Source organism: Rhinolophus sinicus, linkage group LG05 (genome assembly GCF_036562045.2).
Source record: "Rhinolophus sinicus isolate RSC01 linkage group LG05, ASM3656204v1, whole genome shotgun sequence".
Lineage (NCBI taxonomy): Eukaryota > Metazoa > Chordata > Mammalia > Chiroptera > Rhinolophidae > Rhinolophus > Rhinolophus sinicus.
Genome location: NC_133755.1, coordinates 28,423,882 through 28,450,540, shown reverse-complemented (window position 1 = coordinate 28,450,540; position 26,659 = coordinate 28,423,882). Strand labels below are relative to the sequence as shown.

The 26,659-nt window shown below is 45.8% G+C and overlaps 1 long non-coding RNA gene across 1 annotated transcript in view; it reads left to right on the top strand.

The window, feature by feature from the left end:
• LOC109461097 (uncharacterized) overlaps positions 1-25,621 on the top strand; it is a 35,082-nt gene extending 9,461 nt beyond the window's left edge. Inside the window, exons 7-10 of the long non-coding RNA XR_012496307.1 lie at positions 5,100-5,217; positions 5,334-5,440; positions 10,263-10,421; positions 25,215-25,621. This is a non-coding gene — a long non-coding RNA (uncharacterized LOC109461097). The remainder of the gene's footprint in view (positions 1-5,099; positions 5,218-5,333; positions 5,441-10,262; positions 10,422-25,214) is intronic.
• Positions 25,622-26,659: the final 1,038 nt, after the last annotated feature.

The following is a 26,659-nucleotide window of genomic DNA, read 5'->3' as shown; positions in this document are numbered from 1 at the left end:
TTTTTCAGAAATACCAGGTTTGTGTCAGAGGCTAAATAATAAATGTCTCCTCATCAGCAGAAAAACATCTTTTTCTTTGTCTCAACCAAACCCAACCTCTTTATCATGAGCCTGGTTTCCTACGTCCTGCAACTGTGACCTGAACTTCTCCCCAGAATTTACCTGCCTTGTGTCTCGTTCCCTCAAAGCTCTATTTTGTGACTTTCAAGGTGACAATCAGTTAATCCAATAACCGAATCCTGCTAATGTGCTAACGGGAGAGGGTGAAAAAAAAGGCTCCCAGCTCCCTCCCTTCTGACTCAGGTAACATCTGTGCCTTTAACAGGGCCCTTCTGGAGACAATTAAATAAATGCTTTATTGAAACAATAAAATTAATAGGGGTCTCATGGAACTCAATGAAAGGTTTTTAAAAATTAACTTCATTGTTTTTTAAGCTTCAAATTAAGCTTTGCTAGGCAAGGGGGTGGGCAGGCCAAATTTTTATTAAAGCAGGTCCCTGCCCACAAGGCCACCCTCAGTGGGGGAAAAGGCAGTTGAAATCCCAAGCCTGAGCTTTTTCTGGGGAAGGGCCACTGCTGCCATTTTGGGGGCCTGGCTCCAATAGGCTCTCTCAGCAAGAGGCGAGGTTTTATTAAACCGTAGGTCTGGTTCTGTCCCTGGGTCTCCATGACCTCATAGATGGATTAACCCCAGGCCTCATGAGATTTGGGTGCCCTAGGTCTGGTGTCCCATCACAGGAAGTGTCTTGATGACATTTATGTTGAATGAATGAAACCATGAACATTGGACATACTCATTCTGCCAGGAAGTAGGGGAGGGGCACTGGTCTGGTTCTGCGTTTGTCTGGATGCAGGCCCACTCACTCCCCATATTGCCTCACAACCCCTGCCCTGGCCTTGTGACCTATCGTCACCCATTTCTCCCTAAGAACCATTTTCAATCTCCTGAAAGACCTAAGAAGTCCAAGTGTGTCAAATCAGAACACAAGGCCAGAGTTTTTGGAAAACCTGTGGGTGGTTCTGCTGGTGGGGGCTGGGGAGCAGCTGTGATGTGGGACCAGGGGTCTTCCTCATAAAGGATTTGCCTATCTTGGAGGGTGATGGAACCCTGGTTGGGGAAATTTTTGTGGAAGATGTGGTTCTCTGTCCAGACGGATGGAGCTGGCATCAGACTGTCTTCAGGGCTCCTCATTATTCCTATCAAGGTAGCACATTGATTCAAACCATCTGTGGGCTTGTGAGGTCTGATTAGACTTGGCGTTTCCAACCTTGGGCTCCCGACTTACGCCCTATGTGAGTGTGAGGAGCAGGCTGGAGGTACGGTTCAAGTCCAGGGTGGACCCTCTCCCTAAGCCCCAGACTCCTGGTCCCCAGTGACTCAGGGCACATAGCGCCAGGCCCCTCTCTTCCCCTGGGCTGCCAACAGGTACTGGGAGGGGTTCTGAGCTGAAAGTCAGAAGGCTTCTGCTCCCAGCTCTGCCCTTAACTAGTTATGTGACGTAGGAGAAGTTTAGTCTTTCCAGGCCTCCGTTTTTTTCATCTGTAAAATGGGGATAATGATACCTGCTGTGGTTGTTTTGGGGATCAAATGAGGCACAGGTGTGAATCACTTTGATGTGCATGAAAGAAAGACTGTACAAAAGTCGTTGTTTTCGTAATGGTGTTCCCAGTCTGGAGGAGTAGAGCTTTCCTGCCCTGGAGTTGCTGTCCTTTGAGTACCTGGTTCAAAACATCTTAGGGCTCTGGAAAGGGGCATAAAGCCTTGGGGGGCTTGGTTTATTAACTCTGCTGGCCCCTCACTTCCCTTGGGGGGGCTTCTACTCTCTTCCTCCCTCCATCACCCTCCTAGTCTCCCAAACTGGAGATCTGTTCCCACGCCTTTATCCCCTTCTGTCTATTCTGTCAACACTTCTTATTTCTTCCTTTGAAATCCACCCTAGACTCACTTTTTCTTTCCCGGCCCCACTGCCACTGCCTTAGTCTTAGCCATCATTACCTGAGTTTCCTCAGGAGCTCCCCAGCTGGTCTCCCCACCATCACTCTTCCTCCCCTCCATGCTTCCTGCATAAGATTGCCAGATTAATCTCCCCAAGGGCCACCTATTATCAGGTCACTCCCCTGCTCAGGAAAGCCCAATGGTTTCCCACTTGTCTCATCAAGGCCATTCTCCCCTATGTGTTTTCAAACTCTTCCACTCTCCTGTTACATCTGCTCTATGCAACCTGATTCCCTGCAGTCATCGCCACCTCCCCACCCCCCCAACACACACACACACCCTCCTCTACAACCAGGCCAGCTTCCTTACTGTCCTCCAAGGAAGCTGTGCCCATTCCGACTTCTGTACCTTTGAACAGGCCATTAACCTACTTGGAGCGGGAATACCCTCTCTGTCCTCTCTGTCAATTCTCTCCAGTCTGCAGCTTTCAGCGCAAGCCTATAGATACTACCCTCAGAATCTTCTTAGGAGTTTGTCTTACGAGACTATCTCCCTGCTCTAAAATTGTCTTGCTTATATTGGCAGTACTGATTTAGTATCAATATCAATTACCTTTCATTTCTTGTCCCCCTGCCCTGCCACCCTAACCTAGATTATAAACTCTTTGGGGTCTGGGACCCTGTCTTCACTCTTTCCGATGACATCTAATCAAAGGCTGGATGCCCTGTACATCTTGGTTGATTGGATGGACAAAGAAGTCTGGTTCGGTGCATGGAGACTGAGTGGAGAGATTCTCTAATCTAAATAGAGATTCCGTGTCCCCTCCCCTCCTCCCCCACCCTCCAGTTCTTCAGAATCCCCCCTCCCCATGTCTTCATCCATCAGTAATAAAAGCAGGAACAATAGGGGGTTTCTTTCTAATTAAAGGGAGCAGTTAGTGTTTCTACTTCAAAGCCCCGAGAGAGAAGACTTTTGTTCCTTGGGCCTGGGATCTCTGGGAGCTTGGGTTGGGTGGGGAAGTGGAGGAGCTCCAGGCCCAGCCAAGCATTAAGCTCGTGAACCTGAGATCCCCCACCCCACCCCCACCCCCTGAGTTTGCAGTTTGCAGGCCGAGAAGCTCAAATTTAAAACAACAACGTAATTTGGTAACTTCGGCTCTGATAAAACAGTTGGGGGAATTTCTTCTCTCCTAGCGTCTGAAGCCAATGTTATTACAGGTGTGTGCTTGTCTCTCCCACACCCTACCCAGCCCCTGTTGCCCCACCACACACAGCACACACACATGTGCCACGCCATGACTCAGGAAGAGGACACGGTGCTCCCTTGTTGGGCACAGCCCCTCACCCCTGTTCCCAGGGCACTCCAGCCTGTGGTGTCCCACACACCAGTTACTGTCACACTTATCATCTCTCCACCTCTAAATTCATAGGAACAAGGCACCCTGGCTAGAGAAGAACTGTCTTTTCTCAGTTCAGCTGCAAGTTAGCATGGCAGAGAGGTGTTTCTTCTTTTGACATACAGACCCTCTACACTAGGCCCAGACTGATTCCCCTCCTGATTATAAACTGGCCCTTACCTCTGACCACGGAGACCCCACAGTGCGGATATGGTTATAGATGGAAGCTCCAAAGTGGCCACAGAGTGTGTCCTCATAGTAGACCCAATAAAGAGCATAGAATGGGTCTTTGTTCTAACAAATCATTTCACAAATTTGATCTATTGGCATAGGAGGTAGGAAGAGAGCTTTTTGGCCTAGTTCCACTGCTGAAACTTCGTAAAGCCCACAATGTGCATCCATCCGTCCATCCATCCATCCATCCATCTTCTATTGAGCACAGCCTTTGCCATATAGTGGTAAGTAAGGCTAAATACAGACCCTGTCCTCAAACATCTCATTGTTAGACTAATAGCATAGGTTTTGGCATTTTATGATCCTGTATTCAAATTCCCCCTCTTTGATTTACTAGCTGGGTCACTTTGGACAGTTACTTAATCTTTTTCAAAGCCTTAACTTCCTCATGGATAAATTGGGGATAATAATAACAATGACCTCTAAAGATGTTAAAAGGATTAAATGAGGTCATCTATCAAGTGCTAACACAGTGCCTGGCACACAGAACATGCTCAATAAAGGGGGAGCCTGGAGGAGACTCTGGGTCTGCTGGGGATGTCAGAGAAGGTTTCTGTAAAGGTGGAGGTTGGGGATCAGGGGTGGAGGCAGCCCTTGGATAGAGGCTGCAGGGAGTGGGACTTGGCTTGGCTGACCAGAGTTGTTGGGTCCCAGAGGAAGAAATGATATGCATGTTCCACTGAGTTCAAGAATGGCATTTCCCTGCAAACTATGGATGGTATATTTTGAAGACCACAGAGAGGTACTATTCCACTGACACACTTAATTAACACATGCCACTAACTGATGAAGGTGAGAAAGCTCTCAGCATCAAAGGGCATTTGATGCTAGTGGTAGATGGTGACACAATGCTGTGATCGCAGTGAAGCAATAATGTGCTTCGGAAATTGATGACTGAGAACTTCTGTCTGCACACCTGGCCTCTGCTCTGACCTTGCCTTCTCAACTCCTTTTCTTTCCTGATCCTTGCTTCCTTCACACTCTTTTGTCTTTGCGGAGCACAGAGAAACACCCCTGTCCTCACTGCTTGCTTTCCTCATCCCCCCAGGCACCTTGGTCCGAGGTCTGGTCTGGCTTGACCAAGGGGTCTTGTTTCCACACACATGATGCCGCCAGCTTAGGGCATGGCCGCCCTGCTGCGGCCTTGCTTGCTCCCCTGATTATTTCTCCTTAATTGCGCATAAAGAATGTGAGGAATGTGGAGCAGACCGCAGGAGGAGGGCTGCTGCAGCCCCCTCGGGGATGGGGGATCGGGGATTGGGGATTCTGAGCTCTGGATGGGAGAGCTGCAGATGGTCAGGAACCCCACATAGTACGTGTCCTTCCTGATGCCCATCCCCCTCCCCATGGCGGAGGGCCCACTTCTCCAACCTTTGATCCGTCCCTTCTCAGCTCTGGAGCTTTCTTCTCTCTCTTTCTGCACAAAGAATTTCACTTCTTTGTAAAACTGGCCATGATCTCCCCTCTTCCCAGGAGTCTGCCTTGATTTAAACTCCTCTGACATTGATCGTCCTCATCAATCTATAATTCCAGGTGGAACGCTAAAAGCTATCCTCTGGAGGAGGAGAAGGAAGCAGTGATTCTGGCTCCCCCTTCGCCTTGCTTGGCTGCAGGGAATCCTGTGCCTGTGCTGAAGGAAGATGAGTCCCAGGTGTGAAGTGGCCTGTCAAGAAGGCAGCCAGGTTGAGTGACAGCTGGAGCGTGACTGCGAGGACCAGAGGGAAGCGCTGCATGTTTCTCCTCAGCCACTTTCCTCTGCCCACTCAGGGTCCAGCTTCCAGCCTTCTCAGATGGAGTGCGACATAGAGGAGAAAGCACAGACCTGGGTTCAAGTCCTGGCCCTATTCTGTCACCTGTCAACTGTGTCACCTCAGGTGAATTTGTTTATCCTCTCTGGAGTAAATTTTTCTAAAAGATGTTGTGTTTCCTGCAGTAGGTGTAGTAGGCCATTCCGATAGAGATCATCGAAGGGACAAGGTGATGCTGAGACACATAGTCCTAGGACTTCCACGCAGATCACAGAGCTGCTCTCTGCAAATGAATGGGTCTACAGCATGCAGAAGAGCAGCAGTGGCGGGGGTGGAGAAGCTTTGGCAAGCCTAGTGCTGTGGCTTTGGCTCCTTAAGGGAGGACAGAGAGAGCTACCTTCCTCCATCTTTCCTCCCCTGAGGCCTGACCGAAGGCGATGGCTGATTCTGCAATGGGTGCGGTTTAGTGTATATTTAAAGAAAGACTTCCTGTCCAGGAGAGATGTTTTGTGTTGAGATAGCTAATTCTCTGTGAATAGCTGAGCGTGGGCTGGTCTCCTTATTTTCACAAACAGGGCCGGGATGGGGACTGGCTGGGGTGCAGGCCAAGCTCACCCAGAGGTGGGGGCTGGGCAAGGAGATCTTTCCTGGCCTTGTCCCACCCAGACACCACTGATGCCTTCAGCCTCCTGCCTCCTCCACTCACTGGTAGGCGGCTGCTTCTGGGTGCTCCATTTGAGAGTAAGTGGCAAGGCTGAGAATACACTGGTTTTATTCTGCAACTTCTGGAAAGTTCCTGCTGTTAGTGATTTGCAAACTTCTCCTGAGATGAAAATTCAAAACAAAGTAGGAAGTAAATGGGCCTCCTTAGCAATGGCACAGGGAGCTGTATCATTGGGGTTGTTTGTGTGCACGGGCTCCTGAGCAGGGCCGTGCGCTCCTTCATCTTTATGGCACTCAGAATGCTGGGCGTTAGCGGGGCTTAGGACAGAGGCTATCCTGCCAGGCTGACACCGACGTTTCCCCCATTTCCTGGAGGCAGAGGCAGTTTTGCCCTCTTCTCTGTGGCAGGAAGTGCCCAAGGAGAACCCCAGGGCCACCCGCAGAGAAGAATCCCAATGAAGCTGATTCTGTAGCTGGAGGATGAGGTGGGGAAGAGCAGCAGGAGTTGGAGGAGAATGTGGAACGAAGGGAATAAGGCTTGCGGTAGATGAGGTTAGAGTATTCATTTGCAGGAATTTATCTTCCCCAGGACCAGGCTGAGTCTTTTCATGAAGTTAGATGCTAGACCTCTCTCCTCCTCAGAGCTGCACCCCTCCTGGAGCCCACAAAACAGCTCTGTGCATTGTCCCTTCCTCAGCCCCCAGCCCCAGCCCCAGCCCCAGCCCCATCTGGGCTTACATTCCTGTTCAGAGCCACAGCAGCCTGGCGGCGGCCATGACTAAGCCACATCTGGGGCTCTCATGGCCACATCTGCATTTGCCCCTCTTAGAACCGCTTATTTCTATTCTGACTTTTATCTGCATCTGTGGAATCTGTAGGGGATCTGTGGGTGGTGGGTTCCCAGCCTCAGGAGCTGTCAGTTTTCGGGGGAGGGCTGGGCAGGACTCCATGTCACCCGGCCCAGAGAAGCTGCTGGGATGGGCTTCAGTTGCAGGCATCAGCTCCTACAGTTTTGCAGTCATGGATTCCTATCTCTTTGGTTCCAGGCAGAGTCAGCTGGGAAGTGATCCTGTCAGAGCCTCATGCCTCCCTCCTCCCCAGGTTCTCTCCCTCCCCTAGTCCTACTCTGCCTATGCTAATCGTACCTTCTCTTCCGGGAGCTGATTATACTCGTTACTGTTACTGACTCCAGGTTAGTGCTCCTAGATGACAAATGGGGGTGGTGGCAGAAGAGAAAGAACACTCATATTGCATATGAGAGGGAGATACATGTGGGGGATGGGAGAAGGGCAAGCAAGATGGGACTGGGCACAGGTGGCTTCAGGGGGCCACCTTGGGCTATCTCTGGGGTCCTTGGACAGTTTTAGAAAGGAACCAGGTAATGCCAACATGCAACAATAAGGGCCAGGGTTGTGTGGCCAAGAAGCTCCAGGCCCACAAGTCAGAAGTATCTATGAGTGGACTTCTTCTGGCTTTTAAGCCAGAACACCTAGGGCCATAGACTGACTGGTTCTCCTAGCTGGCCTCTGATCGGGCATGTTTGTGGCCAAAGTTCCCTCACTGGGTCACCTTCTCAAGACGGATAGAGAGTGGTGGTGGTGGAGGTGGGGTGCACTGAGCATTTCTTGATGTGGTCCTTCATGGTTGGACAGACACCCTGGCCATAAAGACCCTTAAACAATGCTTAAACTAGGAAGGTATAGAGGACTCCAGAGGGCTGGTACCTTCCCTTTGGTCTCACCCAGATCTGCTGATGTCCTGGGAACTTTGCAGGCCAGTGTTCCCGGGTGAGGTCCTCTAGAATGAGGGAGGTAGACCCCCGATTGGTTTTCCTCACTGGACTAGGGAAAACATAAAGTTTGGAGAGGTCCTGAATGGGCCAGTGTGTGAGTTTAGGAACGAGCCCATCTGTAAGTGTGTGTGTGGGATAAAACACTAAGCTTAGAAGGTCATCATCCCTGTCCTGGTCGAGGACTCCCCGCATGGTATTCTGGAAGGCTCCGAGCACAGTCCTCAGGATGAATCAGTATTAGCTGAGATCCAGTTAGAGTTGGCTGGTCAGGAGGAGCCCCTCTCCCCCAAAAGTGGTGGGGTGGGGGCCGTGGTGGTGGGTCTTCAGTGGTTCTGCAGGACTGGAAGTTAACCAGGTTTTGGTTTGTCTTCCTGGATTAGATCCTTCACACCTATGCTATGATTCTCTTGTCACTCTGCAGTGGGTTTCTAGACTCTGACACCTCAGAGCCAACTCTGACTTAATATAAGAGCAGAGACCCCATGTGGATCTCAAATGACGGAGCTTGGTTTGGCTTCTAGAGCAGCCGTAACATTCCCTATGTAGACAGAAAGCGTCCTAGTTGAAGTCCCACACTCACCCTGTGAGATTTTGCAAATGGGAGCAGTGGTTCCACCAGTCACATCCAGGGCTGGTGGCACGTGACTGGAGTAACCAGACGAGTCTTTCTGAGCCTTGGTTTTTTCCTCTGTAAGATGGTAGTAATAGTAATGCCTAACTCATAGGGTTGGTATTAATACAGCAATAAATAGAAAAGGCCCATTACAGTGCCTAACACCTCATAAATGCTTGATGCATGTTAACTCTTACTGTTTGTTAATTCCCACCTCACAACAGACACCTCTGTGTGGTCAGGCATATGATTTACACAGATCAGGTTGAGAGTCTGGAGCTGGGGCTACAGTACGGTTTTGGATGAGGATAAAGGTATGGAGTTAAGTTCAGTGATTTTGAATAATGTTTGGGTTGAGATTGGTTTGGGGTTCCTGTGAGGGATGGATTTTGGGGTTAGGATGATATTTGCCATGGAAGTTGCTGAGAGAATTACAGTCAGGGATAGAGTTGCTATTAAGGAAGCCTTTCTCTTAGGAGTAGAATGACTATATCTGTCTACAAACCAGCATAAACGAAGGAGACACATTGGGGTTCTACAAGTCTGGCTTCCTGAAGGGGGTGCCTTGGCCTGCCTAAACCTAGAACTTTTCCCAGGATGACCCCCCACCTCCTCGGGCCCTGTTTGCTGGAGAAACTGCTGCATGAGGTTAAGGCCTTTGGGAGGTGGCTTGGAGATCAAGGCTGGGGAGAATGTAGTGCTTCCCAGAGTGTTGGGGTTATGCTTTTGGGCCAGTCCCACCCCTCCAACGTGATAATGCTCTGTCCTCCCACCTCCTGTCTTCCTACTCCTCTCCACATTCCACGGTCTCACCTGACTGGTCTGATTCCAGAATCCTATGGCCCCAGTTCCCTTGCACATCTCACAGGGAGCAGGGTGGGAGAAACTAGGCCTGGCCTCCAAACTGTCCCACCCCCAGCCTTCTTCCAGCCTCCATCTCCTGGGGGAGGGCAGGACACAAAGGCGGGATCTTTCCACCAGCCCCATCCTCCTCCCTCTGGCCCCCCTCTCTCCCTCCCTCCCTGGGCTGGCAGAGGCCAAAGAAAACAGAGCGCTTCCCCAGCTCTCTCACTCTCTCTCCCTCACTTCCTGCTCTGGGAAGATGGTTTACTCCCTCCTCCCGCCCTGGCTCAGGACCTGGCCATAGTATCAAGTTTCTCCAGAGCTTCCAGAATTAGAGGCCCTGCTTGGGCTCAAGCTGGACCCCTCACCTCTCTCCAGTTCACCTTTTTGGTGTCTTTTCTTCCTTGACCCAAGCCCTGTGCCTTTATCTCCCTATGGTAACATTTTGTTATTCAGGTGGCAGAAAAATCCAACAGAAGGAAGGCTGTCGTGGGGGTGGAGAGCATGTAGGATGAGAGTGGGATAGAGGAGGACGGAGAGTTGCTGTGGAGAATGGAACTCTGTGGGGTGGGTACGAGAGTCCCGTGGACACAGGGACTGAATACACTTCCTCTCAGGTCTGCTGACCCAGAGGAAAAAAGATCCTCTTGCAGCCCAGTACGAATGATGCCACTGGAACTGTGCAACCACGTGGTCCTGGCCAGTGGGCAGCCCCAGAGGGCCAAGCAGCCCCAGGTCCATTTGTGACCAACTCAGGAGACATGTCTCCATCAGAAACTCCTGATTTCTGGATCCCTACTCAATCCAGTTTCAAGTCCAGCTACCCTCCCCAAATTTCCTCAGAGGATTCTCAGCCTCATTTCCTCTGTTCTGGGTAGAGCTTTGTCAAAGAACCCCTCAGCTCCTGAGAGGACGATGGGGGTTCCAAAGCCCTAGACCTCTGTCTACTCTGCTGACATACCCTCTCTCTCCATCAGCAGGTGTCTCTTCTGGCCCAGACCATCCTTCCTTCTCTCTTTTTCGCTTACTCTCCCCAGCTTCCTGACACAGAACGTGGGTCCTCTGAAATTACAGCTCAGTTGACTCAGAAATAGAACTTAAATATCTGAGCTGTGGTGTCACACTCCCTGGATTTGGATGCTTGCTCCATTACTCACCAGCTGGGACACCTTGTTTGTGAAATGGAGATAATAACTGTATGTACCTCATAGAGCTGTTGTGAGGATTAAATGAGGTAATGAAGTAATGCATGTAAAGGAGTTAGTGTAGGGCCTGGCACATAACATACACCTGACAGGTGACAGCTATTATTATTATTATTATTATTATTATTACCATATCTTATGATCACTCACCTGCACCTGAGGGCAATTCCAGAATTCCAGAGAGACTACTGAAGGATGGTAGAAAAATGAGGGTGTTATTCTCCACAGGACTGGTTGGCAGGAGTCCTGGTTTGCCCACCTTCCACTATATAATACCTATCCTGGCATTTAACGTGGAGTTAGGTCTTCCTCCCTCTTTCTTTTCTGTTCTTAACACTTACCAAGAATCTACTCTGGCCCAATACTTTGCTATGCACTAAGGATACCATAATAGCTCAAGACAAACAGCCTGAGGCCTGTCTTGGGGATGGAGGAGACAAGCGTGTAAGCCAGCATCTTAGGTGCTGTGGTAGAAGGATATCCAGATGTGATGGGTCATAGAAGAGCTGAATTAGTAAAGTTTCAGTGCTGAGGGGTCCAGTCCAGAGTAGGTTTGCAGGCAGAAGGAATACTTGGGCAATGACATGGAGGAGAGAAATACCACATTTTGTTGGGGAAATCCTCTCCAGTTGGGAGTTGAGGACTAGGAGAAGGAACACAAGGTCCGCAGAGAATACCTTTCTCGTGGAGAATGCTAGAAGAGCAAAGTGTGCTTGCTCCTTCTGGAGTTCGTCTAGGAAAGCCCTTTCTCCAGTTATCTGAAGGCCTCACTCTCCTTCTAGTCTTTACTCAATAGCCACTTTCCCAGCGAGGCCTTCCATGACCTCCCTATCTGAATGGCAATCTGCCCCTCCCACCACAGCTCTGTCGTCCCCATTCCTCAACTTGTTTTCTTTTTCTCCACTCATTGCCATCTAACATTTCATACATTTTATTTTTTGTTTTGTTTGTCTCCTACTACCAGAATGTAAGCTCCATGAAGACAGGGAGTTTTGTCCATTTTATTCATTACCGTACCCCTAGTGCCTGAACAGCCTGGTACATAGTGCGGCTCCATAAATATTTGTCAGATGGGTACTCATTTCTGATTCATTTAGGAAACACATTTGGCCATCTCTAAAATGGGCCAGATATGGTCCTGATGAGCTGTAGCCAAGGATCCCCAAATGCTAATTCATAGACTAGCTGTATCAGGATCATTTTGGGGGCTCATTACATATACAGACTCTGGAACCCTACTCAAAACCTAGTAAATTAGAGTCTCCACAGGTGGATGCTGCTTTAGCAAGGAGTCCTGGTGGTTTGATGTACACCAAGGTTAGAAACCACAGCTAGGCAATCTGGAAAATGGAACACGCTTCCTTCATCAATAAATGGTCAATAAGAGAATGGAGCATCAGGAAGGAGAAGAGGGGAACAAGTCAGGAGGCCATTGTTGTCATCTAACTCAGAAACAAAGGTGGCTAGGGTTGAGGCATCTGAGATGGAGAGACGTTGATGGATTCAGGGGAGATTCAGGAGCCAAAATCTTGGAGATGGATTGCATATGGTGGGCAAGGGAAGGAAGGTGTCAAGAATGACTTCTAGGTTGCAGGCTTGTCTAGATGCATTTGCACTTCATGCAAATGAAGTGCCCAGGAAAAAGAGCTAGTTTGAGGGGACTAAGATTATGAGTTTAGTCTTAGATATATGAAACATTGGTGCTTTTGGCAATCAGAGGGGAAATGTCAAATCAACAGTTATGTGCTCAGGCTAGGAGATTTCCAAAGCCAGTCATCTGAAAACATGAAGCTCAGATTGGAAGTAGGCGACTTTCAGCTAAGCAAGAAAACCGAGATCAAAGGAGTTGATGTGGTCTACCTCAGCATGTTTACCTGCCACATTAAAAAATATGCAAACATATATAGTTTCCATTCTGAGTGACAAATAAAGTAATGGAAGCTAAAATAAAATTACATGTGCTCTAAACTTAATTATGCTAAAAAAAAGAGAGTAAGAACTATGCAACTGTAAAATTGTATGTGTAGCTCTTATTGAAAGATTTAAATCTTGCTGACACCGATATGAAATGATTGGTTGTGATTCATAGGGAAGGTAATGTGATTTCTGCACATGGGTTGTGACCTTGGGTGCTCCAGCCGGAGCTCTGAGTGGGGTTCTAATTGGATCAACACCCGGCTGGGTCGGGGTGGGGTGGAGATATAATGTCTACCAGGATTGTGTAAAGAAAAATCTTACTACCCTTTAAACAGAGGGCAAAAATGGGGTAGCAGACAAGAGGTGGTTCACATAGAAAAAGCAGTTTAGAAAAGCAAGATGTGTCAAGCTTCTCCAGCCTGGCCCAGGGCAAGGAAGCATAGGCAGGCTGTGAAGGGCCTGAGTAGTCTAGTGATCAGAGGGTGACACTGTTTCAGGGGTGGGGTGGAACAAGGGATATGCCACTGATGTCTCTAACTAAGGGGGAACTATTGCCTCAACTGCCCTTTGTTTTGATTCTGGGCTCACCAAGCAGTCGTCTGGTGAATAATTCGACTTAATAATAATAGAGGACATTTTCTAAGCATTTGGAGAACATTCTTTTAAGCCCTTTACATGCATTATCTCATTTAATCTCAATGATAACCAATGACATATGTTACTATTATTATCCAGATATTATAGTCATAGAATTGAGGCACAGAGAAATTAATCAATTTACCCAAATTCACATAGTAAGAGAGCTGGGATTTGAATCTAGGCAATCAGGCTCTCAGGTCCCCAACTCTTAACCACTTCTTTGCACTTGCATACCCAACAGTGGTTTTGGTTGGGAAGTTAGTATTTTGGTCCCTGGTGAGGGAGCAAGGAGTCAATCCCATATTAATATAATAAATCGTAACTCCGTCTCCATCGCTGTTTCTGTGAATTTTGCTAATCTGAGTCTGCTGCTGAGAGACTGGTAGAAGAACATCTAATTGTTGTCCTGAAAGGCATGGATCAGAACTGAAACGTGGTCTGTCCACCTAATTGCTGCTCTTGGCAGTGCCTAGTACATAAATGGCCCTCAAGACTTTTTTTTTTTTTTTTTTTTTTTGCAAGACTGAAGTAGAGGCATCGCCTGAGGGACTCTGAGGGATTTGCAGGCAGTACCATGTCAGTGGCCCCCAAACAAAAAGATGATACTATTTTTGACAATTTTTAGTAAATTTTCAATATTTAGAGATTTTTATCCCCATCAATTGCAAACTCAGACTGCCTAAATGAACAATTGTTAACACAACTCCGTCGTTGTGTTTTAAATGTAATTATGGAAGAAAAAAAATCTACCCCCGATGTAAATTGAACCAAAAATGCACACAGAATGTAGAACAAGGCCAGGCCCTTCAGTGTAATCATTTTTGAGGAGAAAAGTTTCCAAAGGGCTTTTTCCCCCCACAAAGGATTCCAAATGGAAGGAAAGTAGACATTTTATAAACTCTAAGTCTTGAATGGCTGCAAATGTCTGTAATTTGGAGTCATTTTTGGAGGCTATATTTCTATATTGCTCTCTGGAATGATAAACTTGTGGAAAAGAAAGGTTTCCAGCTTCAATGTCTTCAAAATGCCATCTAAGCACTCAGATGACGCAGGGTTAAACAAATCAAACTTCCAGCCAATAGGGCTATTTACTATCTTAATGTTATTATTATTTTTATACTTTAAAAATTTGAAATAATTATAGATTCACGGGAAGTTGCAGAAAATGTACAAGGGTTCATGTATCTTTCACCCAGTCCCCCCTGATGGTAGCATCTTGGATAGTGTTGTTTTTTTCTTTTAAACTTTTATTTATTTTAAGTGTGTTTTTCCAGGACCCATCAGCTCCAAGTCAAGTAGTTGTTTCACTCTAGTTGTGGAGGGTGCAGCTCATACTGGCCCATGCGGGGATCGAACCGGCAACCTTGGTGTTAGAGCATCGTGCTCTAACCAACTGAGCTAATCAGCTGCCCCGATGTTTTTAATTAAACAGAGAAAATTAAAAATTGGCTCATGCCCTTCTGTGGCAAGCTTTCAGAAGACTGAATTTACACTTGAAAGATAAGATTGATTTAAACAACGAGGGGAAAGTGTATTTTTGCCTCATCGACTAATGTGAAGATGTTTAAAACGTATTTGAAAATTTTATTTCTTTTCTTTTAAACATGTAGAAATTGGTCCATACTCACAGGCAAGTGAACTCCAAGCTCCTCTTACAGCCCTGTGTAATCTGAGCCCTCACCACCTGTGTAGCCTCATCTCCCACTTCTCCATTGCTTTCAGCATTTCTTTAGCAATTAAAAATATCAGACTTTGTAGTGGAGAGTCAGTAAAAAAATAAATAAATAAATAAAAATAAAATAAAATAAAATTTCAGTGATATTTTGGGGCCAAATGAGTTCTCAGGCATTCTTAGTAATAATAAGCACTTTAATTTATGGCAACTGAGAAGTTCATGAAGAAATTCATTGCAAGGGAAATTACTAAGTCACATTTGTATCTCCCAGTTTTGGGGGAAAAATGACAAGCATTTGCCAGCTGAAAGGGTCTTCCTAGCCCTTCTTCTGCATGAGGGATATTTTATGCAAAACCTTTTTTTTATCATGCTCTCTCATCAAATAATTTGCTGACATGAAAACTCACCATTTTTTTGAAACTGTCATTGGTTCTAAGATTCAGTGGGATGCCTGTAGAATTCACCCATGTATTTGTTTCAAGTGACTTTTTAAAAAAATATAGATTCTACAGACCTTTAAAAGAATAATATGAACAACTTAAGCCAGTAAGCCTTACAACTTAGGTGAAATGAACAAATTCCTTGAAAAACAACTTAGCAACATTGACTCAAGAAACAGGAAACCTGATTTGCCCCCTACCTATAACAAGAAAATTTTAATATTTTAAAAATATTTAAAAATCTTCCTACAAATAAAAGTCCTGTCCCAGAAAAATCACTGGTGCATTATAAAACATTTAAGGAAAAATTAATATGACCTATCAATCTTCTCCCCCTTTAAATGTTTCAGTTACAGTTGATATTCAATGTTATTTTATATTAATTTCAGGTGTATAACATAGTGGTTAGACATTTATATAATTTAAGAAGTGATCCCCGACTAGTCTAGTACCCATCTGACACCATACATAGTTACTACAATATCATTGACTATATTTCTTATGCAATACCCTACATTTCCATGGCTACTGTGTAATAACCAATTTGTGCTTCTTAATCCCTTCCCCTTTTTCACTCACTCCAAACCTCCTCCCATGTGCAACCATCAAAATGTTCTCTGTATCTATGAATTTGTTTGTTTTGTTTTGTTTTGTTCTTTAGAGTCCACATATAAATGAAATTACATTGCATCTGTCTTTCTTGGTCTGACATACTCCATTCACTACTGTATCCTCGAGGTCCATCCATGCTGCTGCAGAAGGCAAGAACCCATTCCCTTCTATGGTCAGCCATATTCTGTTTTATATATGTACTACCTCCTCTTTATCCATTCATCTATCGATGGACACCCAGGCTGCCTCCACATCTTGGCTATTGTAAATAATGCTGCAAAGAACATATGGATGCACAGGTCCCTTCCAAGCAGCATTTTTGCTTTCTTCAGATAAATACCCAGAAGTGGGATCACTGGGTTCCTCTTTGTCTTTTGTTATATCCTCTGTTTTAAAGTCTGTTTTGCCTGATATAAGTATTGCTACTCAAGTCTTTTTGTTTTGTTTTGTTTTGTTTTTTTTGTTTGTTTTCATTTTCAAGAAATAACTTTTTCCATCCCTCTATCTCAGTCTGTGTGTGTTTCAATCTGAAGTGAGTCTCTTGTAGGCAGCATATGTAAGGGTTTTGTTTTCTTATCCATTCATCCACTCTATGTTTTTGATTGGAGCATTTAATCCATTTACATTAACAGTAATTATTGAGAGATATGTAGTTATTGCCATTTTATTATTTATATTTTTGATTTTTTTTTCCATCTTAAAGATGTCTCTCTAACATTCCTTGTAATACTGGTGTGGTGGTGATGAACTCCTTTAGCTTTTTCTTGTCTGGGAAGCTCTTTATTTGTCTTTTGATTTTAACTGATAGTCTTGCTGGGTAGAGTAGTATTGGTTGTAGGTCCTTGCTTTTCATCACATTGAATATTATGTGCCAATCTCTTCTGGCCTGCAAAGTTTCTGTTGAGAAATCAGCTGACAGTCTTATGCGATCTCCCTTATAGGTTACTAGTTGCCTTTCTCTTGCTGCTTTTAGGATTCTCTCTTTGTCTTTAAACTTCACCATTTTAATTATGATGTGCCTAGGTGTGGGCCTATTTGTTTCATCCTGTTTGGGACTCTCTGTGCTTCCTGGACTTGTATTTCTATTTCCTTCGTCAGGTTAGGAAAGCTGTCAGTCATTATTTCTTCAAATAGGTTCTCAATACCTTGCTTTCTCTCTTCTCCTTCTGGTACCCCTATCATGTAAATGTTGTTACTCTTGATGTCCCTGAGGTCTCTTAAACTATCCTCATTTTTTTGGATTCTTTTTTCTTTTTGCAGTTCCAATTGGGTGTCTTATGCTACCTTGTCTTCTAAATCACTGATTTGATCTTCTGCTTCATTTAATCTGCTATTACTTCCTTCTAGTGCATTCTTTATTTCTGTTATTGTATTCTTCACTTCTGATTGGTCCTTTTTATGGGTTCTATGTCCTTTTTTTATGCTTGCTATCTCTCTGTTGAAGTTCTCACTAAGTTCCTTGAGCATCTTTGTATCCATTGTTTTGAACTCTGTCTCGGGTAGGTTGTTTACCTTCATTTTGTTTAGTTCTTCTTTTGTATTTTTCTCCTGTTCTTTTATTTGGGACACATTTCTTTGTTTTCTCATTTTGGCCACTTCTCTGTGTTTGTTTCTATGTGTTAGACAGATCTTCTATGTCTCCCAGTCTTGGTCAAGTGGCCTCATGTAGTAGGTGTCCTGTGGGGCCCAGTGGCACGGTGTCCTGGGTCACCTGAGCCGGTTGCTCCAGGAGTTTCCCTTGTGTGGGTTGTGTGTGCCATCCTGTTACAGTTGAGCCTTAATTGCTATTGGCACATCAATTGGTGGGATTGACCCTTAGGCTCATTGGCTGTAGGGTTTGGCCACGTCCACAGCTCTGGGCTGCTGTGCATGGGGCTTACCACATGGAGTGGGATTCACCCCAGTGGGCTCTGGTACCTGTAGAAACCACCCTTAGTGTGTGCTGCTTGTGGGGGTAATTGGGTGGTGCTCTGCTGTGGTCTGAAGCCAACCTCCAAGTATGTTGGTCTGGGGCCTCTTACAAAGGGCTCTGGTGCCAGCCCAAATCATCCACTGCCTGTGACGGGCTGGGGACTGCCTGGTAGGATCCATAAAGAAATCTGTGGTTATTTGCTGCCTGTGCTAAACCTGGAGGTATGTGGGAGAGGCCTGGCTGTGAACCGAGGTCAGCTGCCACCAGTACCAGTTCTAGGGTAACTCCACAAAATGTCAGGACACCAGGTCGCTTGCTGCCACCTCCAACTCTGTTAAGGTTCAGCCATAGATAGAGCCTGTGGGGTATGCAAGCTGGGTGAGGCAGGGCCTCAAGGAGTCACTAGAGTGGGAAGAGTTGTGGTCACCAGGTTAATATAGATTCTAATTTTGTGCCATTTCTGAGCCTGGAGTGGTTCAGCAAAAGTCTCAGAGCACACAGAGGCCAGTTGCTGCTCACCTGGGGCCTGCTGAACTCGGATAATATTCCAAGAAAGAATACAATGTGGGTGGGGTTGGCTGCTCATGAGAAAAGTGCCTCCAGCAGTGAGCAAGTCCCAGCTGAGGGTGGGGGCCCAGCTAAATCAGCAAAGCCAATCAGTGGAGCTCACCAGGCCAGTCAGATTTAGATTTGGCCTGTGGGGGGTGGGCTTAACATAGGTAAGATGGCGGTCACCTGTCAATTGCTCAGAAAGAGTATTCCCTCACTGGGAAAATGCCTGTTGTCCTCCAGTCTTCCACCCAAAGCCACACACCTCAGTCTGCACCCCTGTATGTCTCCAAGGCATCCCTAAGTCACCGCCTTTCTGCTGGAGCCCAAGGTGAGTGCCTGCGAGCAAGTGAGTCTGTGCACGGGCCATTTAAGAGGACATCTGTGTTTCCCACAGTCTTCTGTCCCACCTGGATGGTTGGAATCCCCACTGTTTTTCACAGGCAGGTGTTGTGAGGGCTCCTCTTCCCATCACCATGCTGGGGAGTCTGGAGTAGGAAGCTGGGGTTTCTTGCTCCTCTGGGGGAAACCGCCACAACTGAGATATCCCTCCTGATTCTTAACTGCTACACGGAGGTTTGGGGCCCGTTCTGTGTCTCCATCCCCCTGCCAGTCTCAACCTGGCTTCTTCTTTATATTTTTAGTTATAGGACTTCTGTTTGGTTCTCACCTTCAGATGGTTCTCCAGGTTGATTGTTCTGTAATTTAGTTTTAATTTTAATGTGTTCATGGAGGGACCCAGGCACAGTGTTTATCTACTCCACCATCTTGGATCTATCAACTGACTTTTTAAGGTATTATTTCTCTAGCATTCCCCTTGGAGGTGAAAATGTCACACAAATTGATTGTGGTGCTTTAACTTCAGGGAAGAGAAATCATCACCATCCTTGTTTAAAAAATAAAAAAAATCCATCAGTAATGAAATATAACCTTACTTTTTACAGAGTCTTTTGGAGAGTCTGACTTTTAGCCACGCAAAATCACAAAACATTAAAAACCTTTAAGTGATTGGATACTACTCAAATGCCCAGAATCAGTAAATTGTGGTGTATTCATACAAGGGAATACTATACAGCAATGTGAATTAATGAACTGCAGTTGTATACATGGAAAAATACAGATGACTCACAAACATAATATTGAACAAAAAAGTCAGACACAAGAGTATATTCCATTTGATTCCATTTATAAAAACTTTTAAAGTAGGTAAAATTAATCGATAGTGTTGAAAGTCAGCCCTTGGGAAGTGGGGTGGGGTTGTTATTCCAAGGGAACAGCAGAGGGGTTTCTGGGGTACTGGGAATGTTCTGTTTCTTGGTGTTAGTTATGTGGGTGTGTTTGATTTGTGAAAATTCATCAAACTACATAACAATTTTTGCACTTTCACTATGTAAATTATACTCCCATAAAACAGAAAAAAGGCAATAAATGCAGTATGATAAGGGGGAGCCGGGTGGCTGGCAGGTATCCCAGCATCCTTCACTCCAGACATGATGGCAGCCTCCATTCAATTCTGTCTCAGACGGGGGGGGGGGGGGGGTAGTGGGGAGGTGGTGCGGGATCCATGGAGACAGCATGGATGGTCTCTAATTATACTTTTCCTTTTAGTAAAAAAATCTTTTTTCCAAAAGAGGGACTTTAAATGATAGTTCGTAGAAGAACCTCTTTCATGTAATCTACTCTTGGAATACTTTTCTCACTGACAAGTCCATGTGACTAAATCTGGACACACATCTGTAGCTCAGCATCACAATGCCTGAGAGGGAGGGGTGGTGGCACCCAGAAGGCTTCCAGTGCCAGAGAACTGGCTTCAAACCTCAGCTCCACTTCTCGCCTGCTCAACAACCGTGGGCACGGTCTGCTCTAAATCTCAATCTCTACCTCGCAGGTTGACATTGAGAAATAATTGAGGCTTCCCAGGGGAGATGTGTCTAATACAGTGTTTGACATGTAGCGGGCATTTGAGGAATTGTTCCTTAACTTGCATTGTCTCTAATTTTTACTCTGCACTGTAGGTATTATTTTTATTTTACAAGTGAGGAAACTCAGCTTGCATATAACAAGACACACCAACTGAGTAGCAGAGTGGGATTTGAACCCTGACCTTCAACTCTGTGTCCAAGTGCCTAACCGCTCTGATATGCTGCCTCAGATTCTGTGTCTGCAGCTGGCCATGTTACTGTGGTTTCAGGACCCTGGGGATGAGCTCTGGACCTCTGATTATTCCATTTTCCCAGCCTTCCCTGGCTGCAGCTCTCGGAAGCTCATTTCTCTTCTTTCACCTTCTTCCCTAATTGACAACCTCTTTCCTCTGTTCCTGCTATCCCCAGGGTCCTAGGTGCCAGGGATCCACAGAACGATCTAATTGTGCCCTTCCCTGGGCCAGCCATGATTTGTCCTCTGGGCTAGCAGTGTCCAGCTTGAGGGACTCCTGGCCACACTAGGCTTTCTCCATCTGGAATTGGCCTGGGGACCCAAGAAGAAGATTCAGGGCATAGGGATACCGGTGCTGTTGTGCAGGACCAGCTATACAATTTGCAGGGCCCAGTGTGAAATACAAATGGTGCCTGACCAACTCTCAGCCTGGAATGGACAGTGGCTTCCAGGGCTCTGGAGTGTATGTTCTAGTCTCTGAGGAAGAAGTTTAGGGCCATGCCAGCCCAGGAGCCTCCCTCTCCTTTTGGCCATGAGTGAGTCTGATGACTGTTCTCTCTTCCTCAATCGGGGTCTCTGCATGCCCTGTGTCCAGGGCAAACCCTTCTGTGTGTATGTGCCGCCTCCCACCCCCAATTATACTACTACCCCTTCCTCCAAACCCTCTTTTTAGCACAGACTCAGACAGGAGGAGGAGGGGCACTGGCTTTGGCATTAGAGATCTGGGCTCCTATGCTGACTTGGCCATTTACCAGCTGTATGACCCCAACCCAGTGACTCAATCTCTCAGAGTCTTGGTTTCCTCATTTGTAAAATAGAAGAATGAAAGTACCTGCCTTATAAACTGGATGTGAGGATTTTTCATTTCATGAAACACTGGATTTTTCATTTCATGAAAAAATATAGCCAGAGTACCTGCTACATAGTAAGTGCTCGATAAAATAACTGTGAGTAGTAGTAGTACAAGAGGAATAAGGTAATGCAAACGGGCAGCGTGTTGTGTGGGGATAATAATTTCTATTCCAAAGTGTGGGTGTGAGAACCAAGCTGAAGCAGTGTCTGTGGTACAGAACCTCCTAGCATGGTGTCCAGTGCCCAGCAGAGGCAAATATGTAAATTATTTGTTAACCTTCCCTGGAGCTGTGTTCTATCTAGTACTTGGAGCCCCCTTAGAGCCTGTCTTTCAAGTTCCCCTAGACAGCCTGTATCACGTGGCTCTCTGGCTCAGCAAGCAGCCCTATGGAGAGGGTCTTGTATGTGGATGGGAGGGAGAAATGTGCTTTGAGAAAAGGCCTTGAGACCTGGGGACCTGGGGCAGAGCCAGTGAGAGTGGCAGCCCAGCTGGCTTACTCTGCCCATTGGTCCCTGCCTCTGGTCAGACCAAGTTTCTCTATCTGCCACTCATCCCAGATGGGTATAAACCTCCATACCCCCATCTACTTCCAAAGGGGCTCCAATGCAGGCCCAGTCGGCCCTGCAGACTCACCCTCTTGTCTCCTCAACCTGACCCTAACCCTGTCCTCTCTTTACTCCTTCCAGTCGTTATCTTTTCCCCCCACACCTACTTAGCTCTCAGCCTGCCCTATCACCAGACTCTAATCCAAAGCCACCCGACCACTACCTAGCATTTTGCCCCCTCCCCCAGGGCTCTGCTGAGGGTCTGTGTACCCTTCTGAGCTCTCCAGAGGACATGCAGCCTCTAACTGGAGGAATGTTTGCCAGCCATTCTATTCTGGTGAAAGCAAATGCCCCAGGTCGGAGTGTGGGTTGTTCCCCTCACCCTCAGGCTCCAGGATGCCCCTGAAGGGCCCTCCTCCACTTCCACTGAGGGCCACTTAGCTCCTGGGGACTCCTGGGTACAGTGAGTCAGGCCTGTCTCTGCTGTTGTTTATGTAATCCTTCCCCACAGTAACAAGGTGTTTACTGTTGCACAAACACATTTTGGTTTAACGGCTGACAGTAAAACTGTCTGATAAAGTTTGATTTAGCGAAAGAAAGCAAAATAAATCTGGGGGCACGGAGAGCTGTTGGGAGGACAGACTCCTAGGGCTTTATAGAGGGGGCATGAGAGCAAGGTCTGGGAGCACCAACTGGATTCCCGTGGCCAGTCTTTCTTTCTGTGTCCCAAGAGCACCTCTGACCGCTCCTCTGTGCGAAGACAAGTTCCCCCTAGACTGGGAAGCTCCTGGTCCTGGCATTTTCTTGCCATAGCATATGCTCTAGCTTCCTCCATTGTCTGCCCTCATGAACCATCTCCATCCTTCAGTATCCCGTGTAATTTGTTCCTCCCCCCGGGAGCCTTCCCTGATTGTTCCAGCTCAAATAGAGCTGGTAGTGTTGCCCAAGAGAAAAATTCTTGAGCTAGGAGACCCGAGGACTAGATCTAGCTCTGAGATTTACTATCAGTGTGGTCTCTGGAAGTCATATACCTTTAGGGATCTCAGTTGACTCAGCTGCAAAGGGCGGAATAAAATACATAAAAGTGCTTGGTTCTTAATGAAGCCCTACCCACATTTACAACACTGCTATCTTGTTCTCTGAAATCTCATGAGGCACGTATTGGCTGCATACTCACTTGTACTCTGCTCACAAAGCAGGGAAGCGTAAGCATCTGTTCTTGTACGTGTGTGAGGACTCCACACCCTGTTCCCCCTTCCCTGGGCGGTCTGTCTCCTACCTCTGATTTGTCAGTATGAGGCTGGGCAAGGCAATAGGTCTCTACCAAAGATGTTTTGAACTTTTATTGAGGTAACATATATATATATATATATATATATATATATATATATACACACACACACACACACACACACACAGAAAAGAATACAAGTCATAAGAATATAGCTTGATGAAATTTCTCAGCGTGAACACCTCCATGCAATCACCACCCTGATCAAGGAACAGAATATTTCCCCCACTCCAGAAGCCCCATTCTCCATACCCTTCCCAGTCGATATCTGGTCAAGGCTAATCACTGTCTTGACTTCACCATAGATTGTTCCACCTGTTTTTGTACTTTATACAAATGTATATAAATACAATATGTACTCTTTTGTATTGGCGACTTTCTGCTCGACATCATGTTTGTGAAATTCATCTATACTGTTGGGTGGGGCCATAGCTCTTCCATTTTCATTGCTGCGTAGCATTTCTTTACGTGAATATACTACAGTTATTTACCTGTCCTATTGTTGATGAGTCTTTGGGTAGTTTCCAGTTGTTGTATATTATGAGTAGTGATGCTATGCACTCTTTGTACATGTACTTTGGTGAATGCACGTCTGTTGGGTATATATCTAGGATGGAATTGTTGGGTCAAAGGATATGCTTACCTAAAGGGCAGGTTTAGAAGATATAGTTGAATAGTTTTCCAAAGAGGATGTGCCAATTTACATTCTACCCAACATTTGGGATTGTCTGTGTTTTCCATTTTAGCCATTCTTGTGGGAGTGTAGTGGTATCTCTGATGTTTCAGTTTGTGTATCTGATTACTGAAATTGAGCACATTGTCACATGGTTACTGGACATCTATGAAGTGTTTGTACAAATCTTGTGCCCATGTTTGTATTGAGTAGTTTGTCTTTTTCTTATCGATTTGCAGAAATTCTTATGTTCTGGATCTGAGTTCTCTGCCATGTACATTCTGTAAATATCTTTTCCCACACTGTAGATTGTCTCTCCAGTCTCTCAATTATGTCTTTTGAAGAACAGAAATGCTCTTTTTTTAAATAGAATCCAATTTATTTAAGTTTCCAAAAGATAGGTTTTGACAGGTTGAACCCAGCTTCTATCTTCCTGGCTAACTTCATTTCCCTCCTTTGAGCCATCTGTTTTCCATGTTCTGTCCTGTGTTTTGGGGAAATATATATATATATATTTTTTTTTTTTTCTTTTTTTTTTTTTCTCCCCCCCAAGGAAAATCCCGTAGTTCAGGCCCAAACTGTTCACCTTGAAGCCTTTTCCACTTGCAAGTTTGGTTTGAGCATTCCTGGTTCCTATGCCTGGGGAACTGCCAACCCTTCCCCCTTTTGCAGGAATCCAGGTCCGTTGAGTTGACTAATCTTCCCTCTTCCACTTTAAATCTGATTAGCTCAAAAGAACCTAAAGGGCAACAAACATATGAGAGTTGCTGCAACTCATTAATGATCAGAGAGATGCAAATTAAAGAAATAACAAGATACCGCTTTATAACTATTGGACTGGCAGAAATTAGGAAGCTGGATAATACCAAGGCAGGGATATGAGGGTATAAGAATGTGTGTGCTCTACTCGTGGGAGTGTATCAGGATAGTAAGCAGGCATCACTGAATTAAAACTATTTATATCCTCTGTGCCCGCAGACCCGCTCACACAGGCCTGGGAGGGGTGTGACAGGGATGTGCATGGCAGCACTGCAGTGGTTATAGGAAGCTTTTGGGTGTCATCCCTAGAGGAGCGCATGGGTTAGATGTGGTAGCTACACACCACAGAGTATTATGCAACAGTTGGAAGCAAGTGGTTATATGTACCCTCGGTTACATGCATAGATCTTTGAAACAATGCTGAGTGGAAAAGTGAAGGAGATATACAACACAGAAGGAGATATACAACACAATACCATTTGCATAAACTAAAAATAACTTATGCACAAAGGCAAGATAAGCGCTTTGCAAAAGCACCAGCAAACCACAAGATACATACACATCAAGCACACATTAAGATGGTTGCCTGGGGGGGGGGGGGATGGGAGAGGAATGGGGACAAAAGGGAAATTCAAAGAGTTCTGATACCTTAACCTTCTCTTGCTTAATGCATCTTCTGGCTCCATCTTTGAAAAGCCCCTTCTCTGTAATCTTTTCTGTGTTCCTTCCCAAAGACCTCAGCCCTCACTTGTCGTTTCCTTTCAGAGCAGCCCCTCTCAAGCCCTGTCTGACCAGCACAAAGTAACATTTACTAGATCCACGTTTACCTGGAGCGAGCACTCAGTACATGGTGGTGGCCAACAAGAAGAGGAATGGGGCGAATGGGGAACCAGAGGATTTGAGGGGGGCCCACGTCCTATTGTTCATGGTGTCTGGTACTTGGGAGTTGCTCAGTTAATGTTTTTGGAATTAACCAAAGAAATTCTGGCTCTGTTGTTACGCCAGCTGTGTCGAGCAAGGCAAGTGCCTTCACCTCTCTGAGGTTTGATGTCCATCTCTGTCAAAATGGAGATAATAATTACACTTCCTCTTTCATAGGGTTATTGCTAAGGTTAGATGAGATCCGTGCTTTGGAAAGGACTTAGTTAACTATAAAGAGTTACCCCGTGCAATGGAAAAAGTGTAGAGATAAAAATGTATTGTATGATGGTATTAACCATTATTAACCAATGTTACACCAATAAATTTAATAATACTAAAAAGAATATAGGAGTCTCAGCTCGTGGCACCTCTTCATATTAGCTGTGGGACCTTGTATAATGCATTCTCTGGTCTCGGGTTTTAAATTTTGTAAAATAAGAAACAATGTCAACTTCTTAGAGTTGTTATGAGAATTAATGACAATGTTATGAGGATTAATGACAATATCTATTTAGTATATAATAGTAGGTATTTAGAAAATGAGAGCTCTATAGCTCCATTTGTTAATTTATTCAACAAGAATACTTGTGGAATGCCAGGCTAGACACTGGAAATGGAGCAGTGAACAAAACAGACAAAAATCCCCAAATCCTTGTCCTGTGTTCTGGGGGGAGGGGTCAAACAAGAAACAAAATTAGTAAGATGTGTAGTAAGCTAGATGATGATAAAGGCTATGGCAAAAACTGAGCAGGGAAGGGAAATAGGGAGCGCCAGGGGTTGAGTGAAGGGATTTCCTTTTTAAGCTGAGTGGTCTGGAAAAGCCTTGCCAAGAAGGTGGTGGTCAAGCAAAGACTTGGAGGAGGAGGGAGAGCAAGCCCTGGGGAAGCGCAAAGGCTCTGAGGTGCGTGCATATCTGGTGTGTTCAAGGCTGGGCTGAGCTCAGAGAGCTAAAGGTAGCGATGGGGTTGAGGAGAGAAGCTTCACTTATAGGTTGCTGTACATTATACCTGGGTGCATAGGGATATCTCAGGGGAAGAGAAAAGGTTGAGGGCGCTGTGGTTCTCTGGTATGTAAATGTATTATAGTTATCTGTGACTACCTAGCAAACTACCCCCCAAATTAGCAACTTAAAATACACATTTATTATGTCATAGTTTCTGTGAGTGAGGAATTTGGGCACAGCTTATGTCTCTCAGACCACGGCAATCACGGTGTGGACCAGGCTGCAGGTCTCTCAAGGCTTGACTGGGGGAGGGTCTGCTTCTGCATTCACTCAGGAGGCTGTTGGC